The sequence below is a fragment of the Heloderma suspectum genome, chromosome 3, assembly GCF_057233095.1.
Source record: "Heloderma suspectum isolate Gila_16-S chromosome 3, 16-S_ref, whole genome shotgun sequence".
In the NCBI taxonomy this organism is placed as follows: domain Eukaryota; kingdom Metazoa; phylum Chordata; class Lepidosauria; order Squamata; family Helodermatidae; genus Heloderma; species Heloderma suspectum.
The window spans coordinates 169,677,845-169,696,595 of record NC_139460.1 but is presented as its reverse complement, the minus strand read 5'-3'; positions in this window follow the sequence as shown (position 1 = coordinate 169,696,595).

Here is an 18,751-nt window from a genome sequence, read left to right as displayed (position 1 = left end):
ATAACTAGTGATGGGTAAACTTACCCAAAGTGCGTTTATTTCCTTGGGTAATAATGAACTAACTGACCCATGCAAGCTCAGATGGGAGTTTTCCCTTAAAATTAACTCTCGTTCTGCGTAAATGAGCTTTTGCACATGTGCAGTATCAAAGTGCACCTTGGGAGCTGTAGTTTGAAAATGCATGGTGGATCAAGTCATCATGTGTCACCATGTTATGTACCCCCTTCCTGATGGGTTATTTTTGCCTGGCCTCTCACAGAAACACTACACCCACCAGCAGCAGTAAGTAAAGTACACGTTTACTTACCAAACAAAATAAAAGAAAATTCTGTAATGGCCCAAATCCAACCTGATGAATGTAAGAGAGAGATGAGCCATCATCACAATAAGCAGGAAAAAGGTTAATCCAACTAACTTAGCACATACACAGAAGCATTGTTTAGATACAGATTGCATGTGCTCAGAAGCTTGTAATCAGTTCCAAACCTAATAGCAAATTTGTAAAACGCCCGTCCAGGCTCATTAGAAAAGCGAGCCTTATGAATATGAATTCTCCTTCAAACAGTGAATGTTATCTTTTATTTGTCAAAGTGTACATTCATTTGCTCATTCTCCCATATCTTAATAAGGCACCCATAAACAGGCAGAGTTATTTAGGGGTAATAAATTAATCAATAGGTGAAAGGCAGATGATTACTGAATTAAAATAATTTAAGATGTTAATCTCCTTACCCCTGAAAATAGTTGGTGACTCAACCCTTAACTGGAATTTACTTATTCATTTAATGGATTAATTTCTAAGCTGCCTTTCAGGGCACATTACTGCCACAAGGTGGTTTACAAAAAGAAACCCATAAAACCTCAGAAACACAATAAAGACAACAAATTACAATTCAAAACCATGCATTTTAAACAGCAGCATATAAAATCCTTTCAAGCACCATTCATTAATCCAATTTGGACTGAAATCAATTTTTTGTCAAGGTTCTCCTAAAAATCAGTAATGACTGTAGGTTCCCTGCAGAGGATGTTGCAAAGATAGGGAGCCACCACTGAAAAGGCCCTGTCCCTGGTATCATCCAGTCTAACAGCTCTTAATGGTAGGCCTAAGAGCGAGGCCTCAGGCACTGATCTTAAGACTTGGGCCGGCTCATTTAGTCTGATTGGGCAGGCTATAGTGCTGGAAGTAGCATTATAGATCTACTATTAACTTCAGGGGAATCAAAATTTCCCCATAAGATATTTGGTGGGTCCAATGTACCTCAAGAAGCATCTCATTCCATAAGATCCTCCCCAATCATTAAAATTGTCCAGGGAGGCTTTGCTCTGGATCACACACCATTTGGAGGATAGATCTGTGGGTCCTTGGAGCAGGGCATTTTCAGTTGCAGTGCTGTGCCTAAGGAATGTTCTCCTCAAGGAGGCCTGCTTGGCAACAGCCTTGTCACATTTTCAGCATGAAGTAAAGACTATTTTATTTGGCCAGGTCTTTAATCTTTAAGCTCCTAGTGTTCAGTTTTCAAATTGCTGCCTGCTTTGGTGCATTATCATTGAAACTGAAGGGTTTTTTTAAAAAAAATTAACTGTGTATTTTAAATGTTTTAACAATGTTTTCTGTACACTGTTTTGAGTTTTGGAAGAGCAGCTTATGCATTTTAAAACATACATGAATACAACTGGCTCTGATCCAGCAGTTGACATCATGGACTGCTAGATCCAAATAACAGGTGGTGACTCTGGGTGCAGAAGTATCCTGTCAAATCAGTAGGATTAAGGTAAGCATTGCGATAAGGATGGAGCTATTCATCCAGACATGCACCTGATCTTTATCAGAAAGTGTGTGGACCTGTCTTGCTAGATCAGGATGATTGTTTCATCAAGTGCCTAGAATACGTTCTTAGGAATGGGCAAATCTGTCAAGCTTGAAATTATTAAGGTGTTGATTTTTCCACCATCACCCTTGTTCTGTCCTGGTTCCATGTGAGCTTCTTTGCTTCTTTCCCACACACAAATTCCATAGGAAGGGGGCCACCACACTGAAGGCTCTTTTCCTGGTAGACTCCAGCTGGGCTATGGGTCGATGTGGAACCACCAGGAGCATGCCCTCTGATGACCTCAGTGACAAGGCAGGTTGGTAAGGGAGAAGGCACTCTCTCAGGTATTCTGGTTCCAAGTTGTTTAGGGCTTTGTACACTAGTACTAAAATCTTAAACCTGGCCCAGTAGCATTTTAGAACTGTGCATACTTTGCCCATTTTCCAAATGTGCACATGTTGTCAAATGTATGTTTTGTTTTGCAGAATGTGTTGAAAGCTCAGAAATGTACAGAGTGCAAATGGCGCTTCGGTCTGTGTTCAGTTTTAGAAGGTGTGATTTGGGCAATTTTGCATAAAAATGTGAACCCAACAAATTCTTCACCCATCCCTAATGTTCACAGATGATCCTGACATATTAACTAAATATACATTCTTATCTAGCTCAACATGAGGGTCACTTTAGCTCAAATGAATGCATGCCATTAAGTATTTGCAGGCTCAGGAAGCCTGTCGTTTTCAATCTGAACAGGAGAAATTTCATTCTTACAAGGCAAAGGTCAGAAGAGGTCATCGTCCCTTAATAGCTGGGAAGTTTTTAAAAGATGCATATTCAACAGATTTCCAAGTAATTAAGTTTTGCATTAAGAGTTCAATAACCTCTGTGTCAATTTGACGACCTGAGGTACTTCAAACAGTCAGGACAGCAAATGCTATATTTTAGAGGCACATCACACGTTCACATCAGTATTGTGGCCTACAACAATCAATACGATTTTCACTTTACAGCCAAATTAACTAACCTTCTGGGCTAGCATTTTACATTAAGTTTCCCAAATATGCATTTAATTAAGGTTGAATACGACCATTTCTAGATGTTGGCTATTGACTGCTCCTTGATAAAGAAACCCTAATAGTTAGGGCCTAACCCCTAGGAGGTGACATTTAAGTCTGAATAAACATCCTTTTGGAATTTTCTGTACTTTTATTCATGTACAAGAACTGTCTGATCAAATCTATATGACTACTCAAAGGGAAGAATAATTTAAAATACAACCCTTCTTCCGAACAATATACTGTCTGTCTGTGATTTTACAGCACAATGGACTCACCAATGAGGAAACACATAAATGATGTGGGTAATTATCCTAAGTTAGCCATTTGGAAAACCTTAACTGTTGTACATATTAAATTAAAACAACTTGTGCAGTGTGTGTGTGTGTGTGTGTGTTTAATTTGTATTTGTCTGCAAATACAAATCTTAATTAGAATACATTTTTTAGATATTAAACTATGATCTTTTAGCTAAAGCCACTCAATCCACGGCTTTCCTGTTAAAGGCAACTCTACATACTATTGCAGTTAGACATGATCTGGCTTTCCTACAATAAAAGTGTGAGCGACATACCCCCATTTTTCACTCCTCTATTCATGTACCTAGGGACTCTGCTTGGACATTTCCTTACCTGTACATGGGTATTCACAGACAAGGGCATGTCACCCACACTTGACACCTTTGCTGTATAAATACTAGTCTGAGGTAATAGCTGTGCTCGCTCAGCTGGTGTGTGGAGGTGCACTGAATGTGAGACATTTTTAAGTATACTTCTGCGGGCCAAACGAGCCATGATGACAGCAACCGCAATTGTTTCTGTATAAAATGGGATCTGATTTTAACATCAGCCTTGTTTAGGCATTAATACTCATACATTTTAGAGTGGCCATGTGTCCTCTTTTATAGAGGACAGTCCCCTATTTGAAGGGCTGCCAGAGTAGCAGATTAAAATTCTGGAGCAGATTGTAAAGCAATCCATCTGTAAGCACCTTCAAAACAATGCAGTGATTACTTGAAGCCAACATGGATTTGTCAAGAACGAATTCCAGACAAATGTGATCTCATTTTTTGATCAGGTGACCTCCCTTGTGGACTGTGGGAATGCTGTGGACATCATATACCTCAACTTCAGCAAAGCTTTCGACAAAGTGCCCCATGATAACCTGATGAGCAAACTAGCTCAAGGTGGGCTAGATGAAACAACGATCCGGTGGATCCACAGTTGGCTACAGAATCGGACTCAAAGAGTGCTTATCAATGGGATCTTCTCAAACTGGGGAGAGGTAACGAGTGGGGTACCGCAGGGCTCAGTCCTGGGCCCAGTGCTCTTCAACATTTTTATTAATGACTTGGAGGAGGAGGTGCAGGGAATGTTATCACATTTGCAGATGACACAAAATTGGGCGGGATAGCTAATACCTTGGAAGACAGAAAACAAATTCAAAGTGATCTTGATAGGCTGGAGCACTGGGCAGAAAACAACAAAATTAAATTTAATAGGGATAAATGCCAAGTTCTGCGCCTAAAGAAACCAAATGCACAGTTACAAGATGGGGGATATGTGGTTCAACAACACTAGAAGCGAGAAGGATCTTGGAATTGTTGCTGATCACAAGCTGAATATGAGCCAACATAGGGATGTCAGAGAATTCCGCCATGGATCTTGGTGAGGCCGAATGCCAGTGCATTCAGCCCCCTGAACTCCGTGCCGGAACAGCCTGCCACCCCCCCGCCCCCTGCGGATCCCCTCCAGGATGAGACTTACCTGGGGTGGATGTTCCGGACGGTGGCAGCTCCAGCGGCGGCTTCAGCGGCGGCTGGTCTTCCGACCGGCGGCTGCCGCCGCCATTTGCAGTCTTCCCCCCCCCCCATTCATGATAGGCTATGTAAAGACTTACGTAGCCTATCACGTCTGTGTTAAAAAAAAAAAGTATGCAAATAGTGGCGGATACGGCCGCCGCCATTTGCGTTCCCTATTTTTGGTTGTCTTAGTGTACGTAAATATTACGTAGACTAAGACGGCGAAACTAAGGGGGAAAGCAAATAGCGTAGCGGACGCTATTAATGTTCCCCCTTATTTTCGCTGTCTTAGTCTACGTAAATATTTATGTAGACTAAGACGGCGAAACTAAGAGGAAACGCAAATAGTGGACACTATTTAGTAGTAGTGGACACTATTTGCGTTCCCCCTTAGTTTTGCCGTCTTAGTCTATATAAATATTTACGTAGACTAAGACAACCAAAAATAGGGAACACAAATGGCGGCGGCTGTAGCCGCCGCCATTTGTGTACATGTTGTTGTTGTTTTTTAACCCAGACGTGATAGACTACGTAAGTCTTTATGTAGCCTATCATGGCTGAATACAGGGACGCAAACGGTAGCGGCTATGGCCACCGCCATTTGCATCCCTGCTAGCCAGCAGCCGGATGTCCGGGTGCTGGCGGAGCCGGCTGGCAGAGTCGGCCAGCAGCTCCGTGGAATCCCCGCGGAGCGGAGCCAGCCGGCGAGGATTCCGGGGGGAGGGACGGAGCACCTCCCCCCCCCCCAGCGGAACCCGGAGGAGCCAGGTAAGGGGGGTTTCGTACATCCCTAAGCCAACAATGTGATGTGGCTGCAAAAAAGGCAAATGCTATTTTGGGCTGCATTAATAGAAGCATAGCTTCCAAATCCCGGGAAGTACTAGTTTCCCTCTACTCAGCACTGGTTAGGCGTCATCTGGAGTACTGTGTCCAGTTCTGGGCACCACACTTTAAGAAGGATGCAGACACACTGGAGAGGGTTCAGAGGAGGGCAACAAAGATGATCAGGGGACTGGAAAGAAAGCCTTATGAAGAGAGACTGAAAGAACTGGGCATGTTTAGCCTTGAGAAGAGAAGACTGAGGGGTGATATGATAGCGCTCTTCAAGTACTTGAAAAGTTGTCACAGAGGGGAAGGCCAGGATTTCTTCTCAATCATCCCAGAATGCAGGACACAGAATAATGGGCTCAAGTTACAGGAACTAAGCCAGATTCCAGCTGAACATCAAGAGAAACTTCCTGACTGTCAGAGCAATACGACAATGGAACCAATTACCTAGGGAGGTAGTGGGCTCTCCCACTCTGAAGGCATTCAAGATGAGGCTGGACAGCCATCTGTCGGGGATGCTGTGACTTGGATTCCTGCATTGAGCAGGGGGTTGGACTCGATGGTCTTATAGGCGCCTTCCAACCCTACTATTCTTATTCTATGATTCTATGACTGTCCTCTATTTTGTAAGGTGTCCTCTGTTTGAAGGGCCAAGTCCAAGATAAAGAGCCATCAGAAGGAAGAGCTGGGACAGGACACCTGGTCACAGTCTTCCACACTATGATGAGATGTAGGGATGTACAAAAGTCACTTACCTTTCCGTGGATTATGTTGATGGTGGGGGGGGAGGCATTCCATCCCTCCCCCCGGAATCCTCCATGGCTGGCTGTGCTCTGTGGCAGCTCTGCGGAGCAGCCGGCCAGGCCCAGGCCAGAGCCGTCCGCAGCCAGATTTCCGGCCGTGGAGGGCTCTGGGTAAAAACAACAACAACGCATACGCAAATGGCAGCGGCTACAGCTGCCGCCATTTGCGTTCCTTATTTTTGGCTGTCTTAATCTACGTAAATATTTACGTAAATTATGACGGCAAAAATAAAGGGGAACGCAAATAACGTAGCGGGTGCTATTTGCGTCCCTTTTTGATTCACCGTTTTAGCCTACGTAAATCTTTACGTAGGCTAAAACGGTGAATCAAAAAGGGACACAAATAGCGCCCGCTATGCTATTTGCGTTCCCCTTTATTTTCGCCGTCATAGTCTACGTAAATATTTACGTAGACTAAGACGGCCAAAAATAAGGAACACAAATGGCGGTGGCCATAGCTGCTGCCATTTGCGTACGCGGGTTTTTTTTTTTACCCAGCTATGATAGGCTACGTAAATCTTTACGTAGCCTATCACATCATTTTTTTTTTTACAAGACAAGACTGCAAATGGCGGATACCAGCCGCCGCCGCCCGGAACATCCGCCCCAGGTAAGTCTCGTCCCGGGGGTATCGGCAGGGGGTGGGGGGGTGGCAGGCTGTTCCGCCATGGAGTTCGGGGGGCCAAATGCACTGGCATTCGGCCTCACCGAGATCCGTGGCGGAATTCTCTGACATCCCTAATGAGATGTACTGTATTTCTATTTAAATTATCATAATATTTTCTAAATTTGGATATATACATATAACTTAGTATATGTAGGTTTTATGCAGATCACTGTCTTCATTTCATCTCTTTTTTGGTGATTCGTAAGTGGCCACCCATTCTCCACTCAATTGAGGGGAGGAGTGGGGATGTGCTCTTTGGCCCTGCTCCTTCTGTTGCATCCCCGTTGCCCATCCCCACAACTTTCCACATGTTGGAGGGTGAAGGTCTGCAGTGGGGATTCTGCTCTATGTGTTTAGGCTTGCCACCCAGTTGAGAAGTCTGTGCCATCAGGGTCCTAAATCATGGAGGGAGCTGTAAATGAGTAGAACAAGCTCCCTGTTTCAGTCTGTTGGAATATGCAACAGCCATTCATTAAAGCTCACTTCACTGAGATAAAATGTCTGGTTGGAAAGTTGCTAAATAGCTAATGCATAGAGGAACAGGGAGTTGGGAAGTGTGTGTTTTCTTTCTCTTCCTGTGTAGCCTACTCTGTGCTGGTTTTGGTTTCACTTTTACCTACTTTGCTGGCATCATTTCTAACAACTGATCACGTTAAGTTAGAGGTCCTACTTAAAGTTCCCACCTGTTTCTGTCTAACATGTGGTCAGACAAAACTCTGCAACACAGCACATATATGTGGGCAGCAGCAGGGGCACAACAGAGGGGGGAGGGCCAGCTGCCGCATCCCTCTCTGCTCCTCATGTGATGGGGAATGCATAAGTATGAATGCTCGAGCAGGGCTATCAAAAGAGGCACATGGGTTTCGAGAGCTTGCCTCCCCATGATCAGCCACCAGAACTCCTGTCTCCAGCTGGACTCCAGTACAAGAAGTGAGCCAGATTGGGAGAAAAATGCCTGGGAAGGTGGACTGTGGGGAGGTATGGTGTGGGGGAGGAGGAAGGGTTCAGCTTCTTAAAATCAGATCCATCCCACCAACATTACTCTCTCTACATATGAATGGGGCAGGCATGTGGTTAAACAAACATGGTGGCTGCCTTCACTATCCAATTTGGCCTTAATTAGGTGTTTTCAGTGTATACCTAACGATGCAAAGCAAGAGTAGGCAACCTGAAGCCATCCAGAAGTTTTGGACTACAACTCCCATCAGCCCCAGCCAGCATGGCCAATGGTCAGAGATTGTGGGCATTGTAGTCCAAAACACCTGGAGGGCACCAGTTTGCCTACTCCTGATGTAAGGTGTGAATCCAATGGACACATGTTTGCAAGCATGTGTATCACATAGATACACTAACTGAGGAGTCAGGACTGACTACAGCTCTCTGTTCACTCAGTCGTATAGGAAGGGCTCTGTAGCACTGCTCTGACATAAGCGGGGGGTGGGGGTAGACAACATCTTAAAACAAGATTAGGTATTATGGTAGAAACAAACTGTATGGTAGAAACAAAGTGTATTAACAGCGAGGCCAGAACTGTTTAGTTGTGTTCATGTGCAATGAAATGTTAAACTTCTGGAGAGAGCGGTCAAGAAACCTTCTGTTTGTTTATAAGAGCAAAGACAGTATTAGAGCTTAGCAAACAGCAGAGGATAGAGGAATATAATGAGATAATGAAAAGTGTGGATTATGTCAGCAAATGGATCTACCAATAGTGTAACTGTCTGGGCTTGAAAATCTGTTTAAAAAAGCAATGGTGGCTCAAGGCATCAACCAGTATCACACAGTATTCATGCTCAGAGACTTTTAGTACTCTCACGAATACCTTGACAAGGATACCTGTGACGAGAATTCCTCTGTTTGTCACTTCCACACTTTACATTTTGAGGTGTACACTTAGGTGTACATCTAAAAACGTAATGTGTGAAGATGCCCTCAGCCTTTGACAGCTGGATGCCAGAAGCAACTACACCAGAATGGTCCTGGTGTTTTCAGAGTTTCTGGATGTCCCTTTGCCACTAATTCCCCAGGATTTACAAAATAATTTGTTTTAGCACCACCTAGCTTTTGTGCCTGTGGATGGTCACCATTTACAGTAGTGTGCCCTCCTTTGAGAGCCAATTGACATGTTATGGACCAGCCTAAATTGTGCACTGAGATGGCGGGGCAGATGGTGGGGCTCAAGTTACAGGAAGCCAGATTCCGTCTGAACATCAGGAAAAACTTCCTGACTGTTACAGCAATATGACAATGGAACCAATTACCTGGGGAGGTGGTGGGCCCTCCCACACTGGAGGCATTCAAGTTGAAGCTGGACAGCCATCTGTCAGGAATGCTCTGACTTGGATTCCTGCACTGAGCAGGGGGTTGGACTCGATGGCCTTGTAGGCCCTTTCCAACCCTACTATTCTGTGATTCTATGATTCTAGACCATTCACATAGGAACTGTTGCACTGAAAGAGGATACTCACTGAGGGTTGCAAGGTTACTTCTGTGAGCAGAGTGCATTGAAAATGTAGATATCTTTTTTCACAGAAGTAGCAGGTGAGTCTGCAGTAAATACTTATGTCATTACAGTGCTCATGCGGACAGGTTGCTTCCATGAGCAGATAAATGCACAGTTTTGGATTGATTCATAACATGAACAGACCTTCCATGGCTTGCAGAGGCCTTTGGGGATTGTGGGGTGTGTGTGACCTTATGTCCCTGTGGAATTGCACACAGGCCATTCATTGGGCTCCTTGGAGGAAAGACGAGATATAGATGTAACAAATAAATAAATCTAAATGTATTTATAATAAATCAATATAAATGTAACAAATAAATAAATTTGTTACATTTATATCCTGCCTTTCTTCCAAGGAGCCCAAGCCCAAGGTTAGGCTCAGAGTCAGTGACTGGCCCAAAGTTACCTAGTGGGCTTCATGGCCAAATGGGGACTAGAACCCGGGTCTCCCAAATCATAGTTCAACACTCTAACCAGTAGACCACACTGCTACTCATTCCACCATACCCCTGAGCGTGTGGTGTAGTGCTGCTTCTAACCTTGCAGATAAAAATTTTTAAAGTCTGCCTAAAACTGAACAAAGAAGGACCCACCTAAATTCCTTTGAGAAAGAGTTCCACAGGCAGGGTGCTGCCACAGAGAAGGCCCTATCCCACATTCCCACCAACCTAGCCTCTCTTGCTGGTGGAACACACAGAAGGGCATCTGAAGAAGACTTAAACTATGGGCAGGTTCATGTGGGAAAAGGCAATCTTTCAGATATCTTAACCCCATGCCATTTAGGGCTTTATAGGGCAACAGCACCTTGAATTGTGCTCGGAAACAGATTGGCTGATACAAGACCAGTGTCATCATATGGTCAGAAAGCATGTGCCAGAAAGTAATCTTTCCACTGCATTTGCACTAGCGCACACTTTATATTTAAGCACACACTGAACTTTTCTACTGAAATCAGTATGACTTAGTGTCTACTCCTAAGCGAACTTATTAGGGAGTAAGTCCTTTGAAGTCAATATACTTAACTTCAGAGTAAACATGCTTAGGATCATGCATTCTAGTGCATACATCTGGCTGGATCATCTCCTATCCTATTAGGTGCCATGGGCATCTTAATGGCACCGCAAGGTCTGGGTCAGCGAGATGATTAATCATAGGAATATATGATCACAAATACCAGGGACTAGATCTGCAAATATGTCAGACTTTTCCCCAAGCTTTAAGCTCACAACAGGATTGCCTGGCTGCTAATTGGTATGTTTTCCTCAGAAGAGTGAAAATTCTAACCTTTTACTTGACAGATATGTGGGTAAAATGCCACATAACAATTTGAAAGCTTATCTACGGTATGCTCTTTACCATTTTTTGTTTACTCTGGGAACTCACACAAGAATATACAAATATCGAAGAGGGGAAAAAAAACCCAAACAAAAGTATAACCTAAAAGGTTGTTTCAACAAATGCTTAAAACAGCCACTGGCAGCTGGTTTTCAGCTCTGTTAAAAACAAAACTGCTTTCCCTTTTCCAAAAAGTGATAGTAAAATGACTATCTTTTTGACATTGTGAGATCCTCCACTCATTGCATCCCTTTAGGGGTCCCTATCATTGAGGCCCAAGCTACCCAGTGGCAGTGGTGAAGAGGTCACTTTTGCCCTTACTTTAACAACGTCTCTCAGTGTAACACTTCCATTTTCCCCACAGGAGTGAAAGACAGAAATTAATTTATATGGGAGCAAGTACAGTCTGGGAGTCCAGGGCAGGCCTGGCCGCCTGAGGTATTTTTCTGCCTGAAGTGATGCAGCTCATCCCACAACCTTGTCCAAATCAAGGTGCATAGTACCCGAGGCTGGTCCAGTTATTTTGGCACCTAAGAGAAAAAATCTCACAAAAATCTCCTCTCCCCCTCTATGGCAGTAAAAATACAATAATTCAATTAACAAAAAAGGTATCAGTTTAACATGTCGTGTTCAGGGCTTTCTGTGTTCAATCAAGCTCCAAAATGCCAGGAAATTATAGCTGATAAAGCCAGGGCCGCACCCTTAACAGATATGTTTAGGTGATATGGATATATAGTGTTCTATTCTATGCTGCGTTGAATTCCAGCTTTGCCCCCTACCTTCTGGCTGGATGGCTGACTGTCAGTGGCAGAGCGGTGGATCTAAGTTCCAGATTTGTCTGTTCATTGAAATAGACAAATGCAGTCTATGCAGCCTAAGCGATCATCCAATTGAAGCTACCATTCCATGTTACCAGTACCCAACTGGCAACCAAGACCATCCACACAGAATGATAGAGTTGGAAGGGACCTTGGAGGTATGTGTGGGGAAGGGGAGCCAAAAAAATACCTATGCTTGGGTAGGGATGTCAGAGAATTCCACCACGGATCTTCGTGAGGCCGATTGCCAGTGCATTCGGGGCCCCCGAACTCCGTGGCAGAATGGCCTGCCCCCCCTGCCCCCCCCGCGGATCCCCCCCGGGACGAGACTTACCTGTGGTGGATCTTCCGGGCGGCGGCGGCTCCGGCAGTGGCTCCGGCGGCGGCAGCTGCTGTGGCTGGTCTTCCGACTGACTGCTGCCGCCGCCATTTCCAAGCTTGTGTAAAAAAAAAAGACGTGTTACGCTACGTAAAGATTTATGTAGCCTATCATGGCTAGGTTTAAAAAAAAAAGAAAAACGATGTGATGGGCTACGTAAATCTTTACGTAGCCTATCATGGTTGGGTAGGTTAAAAACAACAACAACAACTCATACGCAAATGGCGGCGGCTACGGCCGCCGCCATTTGCGTTCCTTCTTTTTACCGTCTTAATCTATGTAAATATTTACGTAGACTAAGACGGCGAAAATAAAGGGGAACGCAAATAGCGTAGCGGGCGCTATTTGCGTCCCCTTTTGATTTGCTGTTTTAGCCTACGTAAAGATTTACGTAGGCTAAAACGGTGAATGAAAAAGGGATGCAAATAGCGCCCACTACGCTATTTGCGTTCCCCTTTATTTTCGCCGTCGTAGTCTACGTAAATATTTACGTAGATTAAGACGGCCAAAAAGAAGGAACGCAAATGGCGGCGGCCATAGCCGCCATTTGTGTATGCGGTTGTTGTTGTTGTTGTTTTACCCAGAGCCCTCTGCGGCCAGAAATCCGGCTGTGGACGGCTCTGGCCTGGCTGGGCCTGGCTGGCTGCTCCGCGGAGGTGCCGCGGAGCACAGCCGGCCGTTCGAGGATTCCGGGGGGAGGAATGGAGCGCCTCGCCCCCCGGCGAGGATTCTGGGGGGAGGGACGGAACGCCTCTCCCCCCACCATAAACATAATCTGCGAACAGGTAAGTCACTTTCGTACATCCCTATGCTTGGGCCTTGATGGTGGCCTATAGCACATAGGAAATCATGTCTTCAGGACTCAGTAAGCACATTGATTTACTCTGATTGAGATCAATGGGAAGTCTTTAGTAAGCCACCATAGCTTCTCTAGTAAAACATAGAGATTTAGTAAGCCACCATAGCTTCTCTAGTAAAACATAGAGTGTATTTGTAGATGTGTATACACATAAATAATTTGCATGAAATTCTGGGGAACATCATAAGTAGATCCAGAACTAGAGAAAAAACCAAAATGCTACAAACCAATCTTTACTGGAGAAAAAAACCCAATAAATGCATTATGATCAGGGCCTTCAGGATCCTAATTTGAAAAATACAAAAACAAAGGTATGCATTTCCAATTCCTATGTTCTCAATTGCCTATATAGATAATGATGCCATTAAAAGTCACCGAACAACTGAGGTTGCAGTCTTAACCTTAAGGGCTGATGGCCTTAGGAAGTGGTGTAAGTGCTGCTCCATCAGCAAAGGCAGAGAGGTACACCAGCAAGACAACATAGTGCGATGTGTCCTGGCACAACAGCGGAAAGCTCCATCAGCACAGATGTTTTGCTTGCAAAGTGGGGGGGGTATTGGGCCCATTGGGGCAGGATGTTGAAATTCCACATCCTGTAAAGCCCCATTGGTTCTCCACATGCCCCAGAAATGGTGCAACTTGACACCAGCCGTGGAGATGGTGTGTGATTAATTCCCTCCCATAGTTAATGGTAGGAAAGAGGGAAAAGTTGCCCCTCTACCATCCACAGCAAAATGGCAGAGCTAGGGACGTGGTGTTCACTCCGCAGGCCTATGTCTGGGATTTCTCTCCCCTGCCCACCGCCCGCCATGTAAATTTAAGTCAGGATTGCTCTGTAAAATGCACATCATTTCCTCCTCAGTGGGAATAATTTGGTCAAATTACGCCTCCACCCCCCAAAATTATGAAAAGGTACCTTCTCTTCTATCCCTATTATTGTTATTGTTATTGTTATTATATTGTGGGAATTATATCTTTTCCCCAAGAATTATGATGCTGATTTCATGTGGACCTATTTCCACTGACATCCATTCCACTTTCTTATAGCAAAAAGAATGGTGGGGGGACAGGACAAGCAGGCTTATAATTTTAACCATGGGGTTTGTGATGCTTCCAGGATTGAAAGGAGAAAAAGGAGAGGGGGTGGGAGAAAAGAAAAATATACAATACAACATGACGTATCTCAATTATAAAACATTTAGAATATGCCAACTAAAGTCTACATAGAGTGCAACCTTATGCATATTTAGACAGAAAATGTCCTACAACTCTCAGTATCTCCCAGCCAGCAGATAACACCCTTAAGAAATTTCTCTGCACAATCAAGACTTCAATCTCCTCCATTTTGCTATAGGCCATCTTTTTGAGCACATTACTATACTCATTCCAATTATCTCTGTAAAGCTACTCTCCCACATCTCCCCCCATTATGTTTGCACCAGTGCTCAGCCAGGAATGGAGAACATTTCGCTCCTGTCTTGTAATACTAGGACTCAGCGTCACCTAATGAGCTTGTGGCTGCAGTCCTATGCACACTTCCATGGGAGTAAAAGCCACTGAACACGGCGCTATTTACTCTTGAGTAGACAAGCATAGGATTGTGTTATAATTTGTAGTAGATGTAAGCCTGATAAAAGGAAGTACTTTTTCACACAACATGTGGTTAGTATATGGATAGATTTAGAACCACAAGATGTGTTCACTCGCTTAGATGGCTTTTACAAATGGAATAGACAAATCAATGGAGGAATGGTCTATCAACTGCTACTAGCTATAATAACTAAATAGAGCCTCTGTGTACAGTGGCATCACTGTACATTTTGAGGATAAAAAACCTGAGGGCAGACCTTTGTGCCTAGCTAGAAGCACCTGGCTGATCGCTGTTACAGAAAAGAATGCTAAACTAAGATGGACCCTGGTCTGATCCAGGATGGAGTTTTCATTTGTTTTTATGCCTCAGAATCAGGACACATAGGATCATTGCGCAAGGGGGGGGGGATGCAATTCTGCAAATATTGCAGAGTTGGGGACATTGCCGTCAAGTAAAAAACAAAACAAAATGAAACACCCTAGCACCTCAGGGAGATAGACTGTGGCATATGCAACCTGCACCCTATTGTGCTTGTTGTTGTTGTTGTTGTTGCTGCTGCTGCTGCTTCTTACTTGCAAGGTCTTTAAAAAATAAAGCATTTTTATCCTGCTTTTCAGCCAAAATGGCTCCCAGATCAATAACAACAACAACAAAATCAAGACAGTCCCTGCCCTCAGGCTTACAGTTTAAAAGACACAACACAAAAGGAAAAAAGGGATGGAGAGGGAAGGGCGGGGGAAACACTTCAAACACTAATTCTTAAAATTACAGATCTTATCATGGCCATCTGAGATGGAAACCATTGAGGTAGCCTGATGGAATGGCTGCTGTAGATGACAGTTTTTGAGGACAAGGCAAAGAAAGGCAGACGGTCTCTCAGCTTTGCTGATGGAATAGCCCGGCTTCCATTCTCTCCCTCTGCTGCAACCATATAGGGAAGGAGTCACAAATGTGATTCTACACCTGGGGTTTGAATGGTGCCATCCATTCTATCACCTCATGACTCCTCCACCTCATTCTGGAGCCCTTGTAGACCAGGCCACAAGATCCAGGCTGATTTTTCCCAAGGTAAGTGTGATGTGCAGTGCAGTTCTGAGAAGGGCCAAAGTGTAGGGAGCTTAAACAGTAGATTGTGGTGGGTCCTGGCCCTTCAAGGATACCCATCTGTAAGGCTGTGCAGCGCTTTGGCCCAAACCGAAGTGGGCTGCTTTGGGCCATTTCGGGTAGTTTCAGGCTCCGTCTGAGGCAAAGTGGAGGGGGCACGAAGCGACCCAGAGCGGGTTGGGGGGTCTTTGAAGCACTCGGTGCACTTTGGGGCTTCAGCACCCCAGCCCAGCCATGTCAGTGCCTCCAGCTCCTCACCTGAGGTGACTCACAGGAGTCACTGCTTCCACTGTCTCTGTTGCCTCCCACCACCGCCGCCCCCTCCTCCTCTGCCACGGCCACTATCGCTGCTGTTGTCATCGCCACCGCCCACTGCCCCAGCTTCTGAGCTCTGGACGTGCACCAGCTCTTGTTTGCAGGGAGTCGCCATTTTAAAAATGGAAACTCCCGCTAAAAAGAGCCAGCGTGTGTCTGGGGCTCAGGAGTCAGCAGTGGCAGCAGCGGCCAAGGTGGTGCTGGTGATAGCAGTGGCAGCTGCAGCAGCAGTGGAGGTGGCCTCCGCCGCCACTATTGCTGCTGCTGCCTGCCGCCGCCAGCTCCCTGGATAAGTGCCGGCTCTTGTTGGCGGGAGTCGCCATTTTTTAAAATGGTGACTCCCTGCAACAAGAGTGGGTGCACTTTTGGGGCTCAGAAGCTGGCATGGCAGGTGGTGGTGATGGTGGCAGCAGCAGCAGCCCAGATAAGGAGCTGGAGGTTTGTGTGGGGGCGTCGGGGGGGGGGCTGATGGCTGAATCCCTCTTCGGTTTCAGGGCCAAGTCGGGTCCGGGGGGCCCCCGAATCAGCCCGAGCCGAATCAGGCCTGCCTCCAAAGCAGCTTCCGAGTCAGATCGGAGGGTCCCTGCACAGCCCTACCCATCTGTGTCAGTCCTAGACTAAAGCCTATGAATCTCACATGTAACACACCTCACCCATCTGTTGAATCTTGATGGGAATGTGCATGCTTCAGGGACTTGTTGTTGTTTCTTTTAAATCTGTGCTACTATCATTCGAAGAGAATCTAATATGTGGGTTTTTACTGGTGCAGGCTCCCGTAAGATGTTGTTTATTATTCCACACTTCTATTGTAAATAACTGGTTTAGGGGCAGCCCCTGTTGAATGGAAGCTGTCTTAGACTAATCAAGCATCTTTGTTTTTGACATGTGCATGTTTTAATGAACAGCTCCACTGTTTTCTGGCACCACTGTATTAGTCTTTGTCAAACCACACCCATGAGCTGTAGCTGGTACCAGGCACCACTGCCTCCCCGTGTTCCTTACCATCAAACATGCCCCAAAGGCAGTAGTGCCAACTCTGTGCACTAGAGGGAGTCATAACCTAATTGCAATATCCCCCCGCCCGGGGCCGCCCCGTCCCCTTCGAAGAAAAGATAAGTGCACGATGCAAATTTGTAAGACGTCTGTAAGCTAAGCACAATTAACAGCTCAGAGTGACGGGAGCATCTTAATACGGCTCATGGTTTTGTAGCTGACAAGTCACTATTTTGGGCTGATGACTTCTTTGGTAAAGTTTGCAGGGTTGACTGGGGAGAGTGGGGGGGGGAGAGGATGTGGGGATGGGGGGAGAATTTCCACTGCAAAGCCAACGAGCTGGTCGTGTTAATCAGAAAGTCGAGTCCCGAGTTTCACAGAGCCTTGTTCCCTCCGGCCAGCCCTGTTCAGTTCGAATGATTTCCAAGCCGCAGTTAATGTATGCACGCTAGACACAATGCACTTCTTTCTCCGTGTCTGTACGTTTGCTTCCTTTTTCTTTTCTCTCTCTCCCTCTTTCCTTTTTATACAGCATTGGCTTGATAATGGTGAGCAGCAGAACCGTTCTGCACGGCTAACTCCCCATTTCAAAGCTGCAAAGGAGGCTTCGGATGGGAGACCAGCCTGGCGAGGGGGTGGGCGGGGGGAGGCGAACCCAGGGATTTGAATGCAAATCATCCAAAGACTCCTCTCTCGTTCAGCTCGGCGATATTTATGAATATCATAGCTCGAGAAAGGCGGAAGGTTATCCTGAAAGAAATCCCCCCCCCCCCCGCCCAAGACAAGAGTCTTTAGATAATTTCCAGGGGCTTTTTTTGTAATTGCCCTCCCGATCTGATTCTCTCTCTTTCCCGTCCTAAATGATTCATGTTAGTCACTTACACGGGAGTCATTCACAATTTATAAATGGCAGCTTGGCTTTAGTATTTATGAATCGAGATCAATGCTTTTTAAGCAATCAAAACGTTCAAACTTTACCTAGTTCGAATGCATCCTGGAGGGGGTTGGCTTTGGAAGGATAAAAATCCCTCTCTTGCAAGCTTGAAGTCAACGGCTCCACCAGCAGCCGTGGGAGGAATGGGGGGGGGGGGGACTGGACTACTGCCATAAGGTATCTAGGAGCAGCAGAAAGGATATGAAGGATGCGACCCCGAGCGCGCTTCCACTCCACACAGTGGGATTTGCTTTAGGATCGGACTGCATTTCTCTCTCTCGTTCTGCTGATTGAAGTCTTTGATTGCTTCAGTTCAGGGCTGACTCACCCAGCTATTCTTCGCTGTCCGAGAAGGAGCAGGCAACGCGAGGCGTTCTCCTTTCTTAGGAAAAAAAACCCTACCTTTGACCCTGAGGGAATAGGGCGTGATGCTATAAATCACTTTTTTTTTTGGTCTCCCAGTGATGATGGAGAAACTAAAGGGACACATTGTTACCTCTGGACGTATCCAGGGCAGGCTGTACCTCGGGGGAAAAAAAAATCTGGGACAACTGTATACGGTGGAAATTGTGACGTTGTCTTATTTAAACGATTCCCGCCTTCCCCCAGCGGGTGGTGTATCAGAGAGGAATGAAAGGAAGTATGTAGGCATCGGGGCTGGGCGGCCAAATAGGCAGCAGCGCTTAGCCCGAGGAGCCGGGTTTCCACGCCAGGACTTGTCTCCTAGAATAATGTACTCCGGCCCATGTGCAGAGTGCCTTTCCTCTACAACCATCCCTCACCTATTTTGGACTAGGAGGGTAAGGATTCCAAGGCAAGTGATGATATGCATCTAGGAAGGCTTGAACCCCGATACCTTATTTTTAGACCTCGAGTGACACAAACAGGATCTGAAGAAGAAGGAACAAGAGTCACCGGTTATTGACCTACGGAAGTTCCACCTCCTGATTAAACTGGA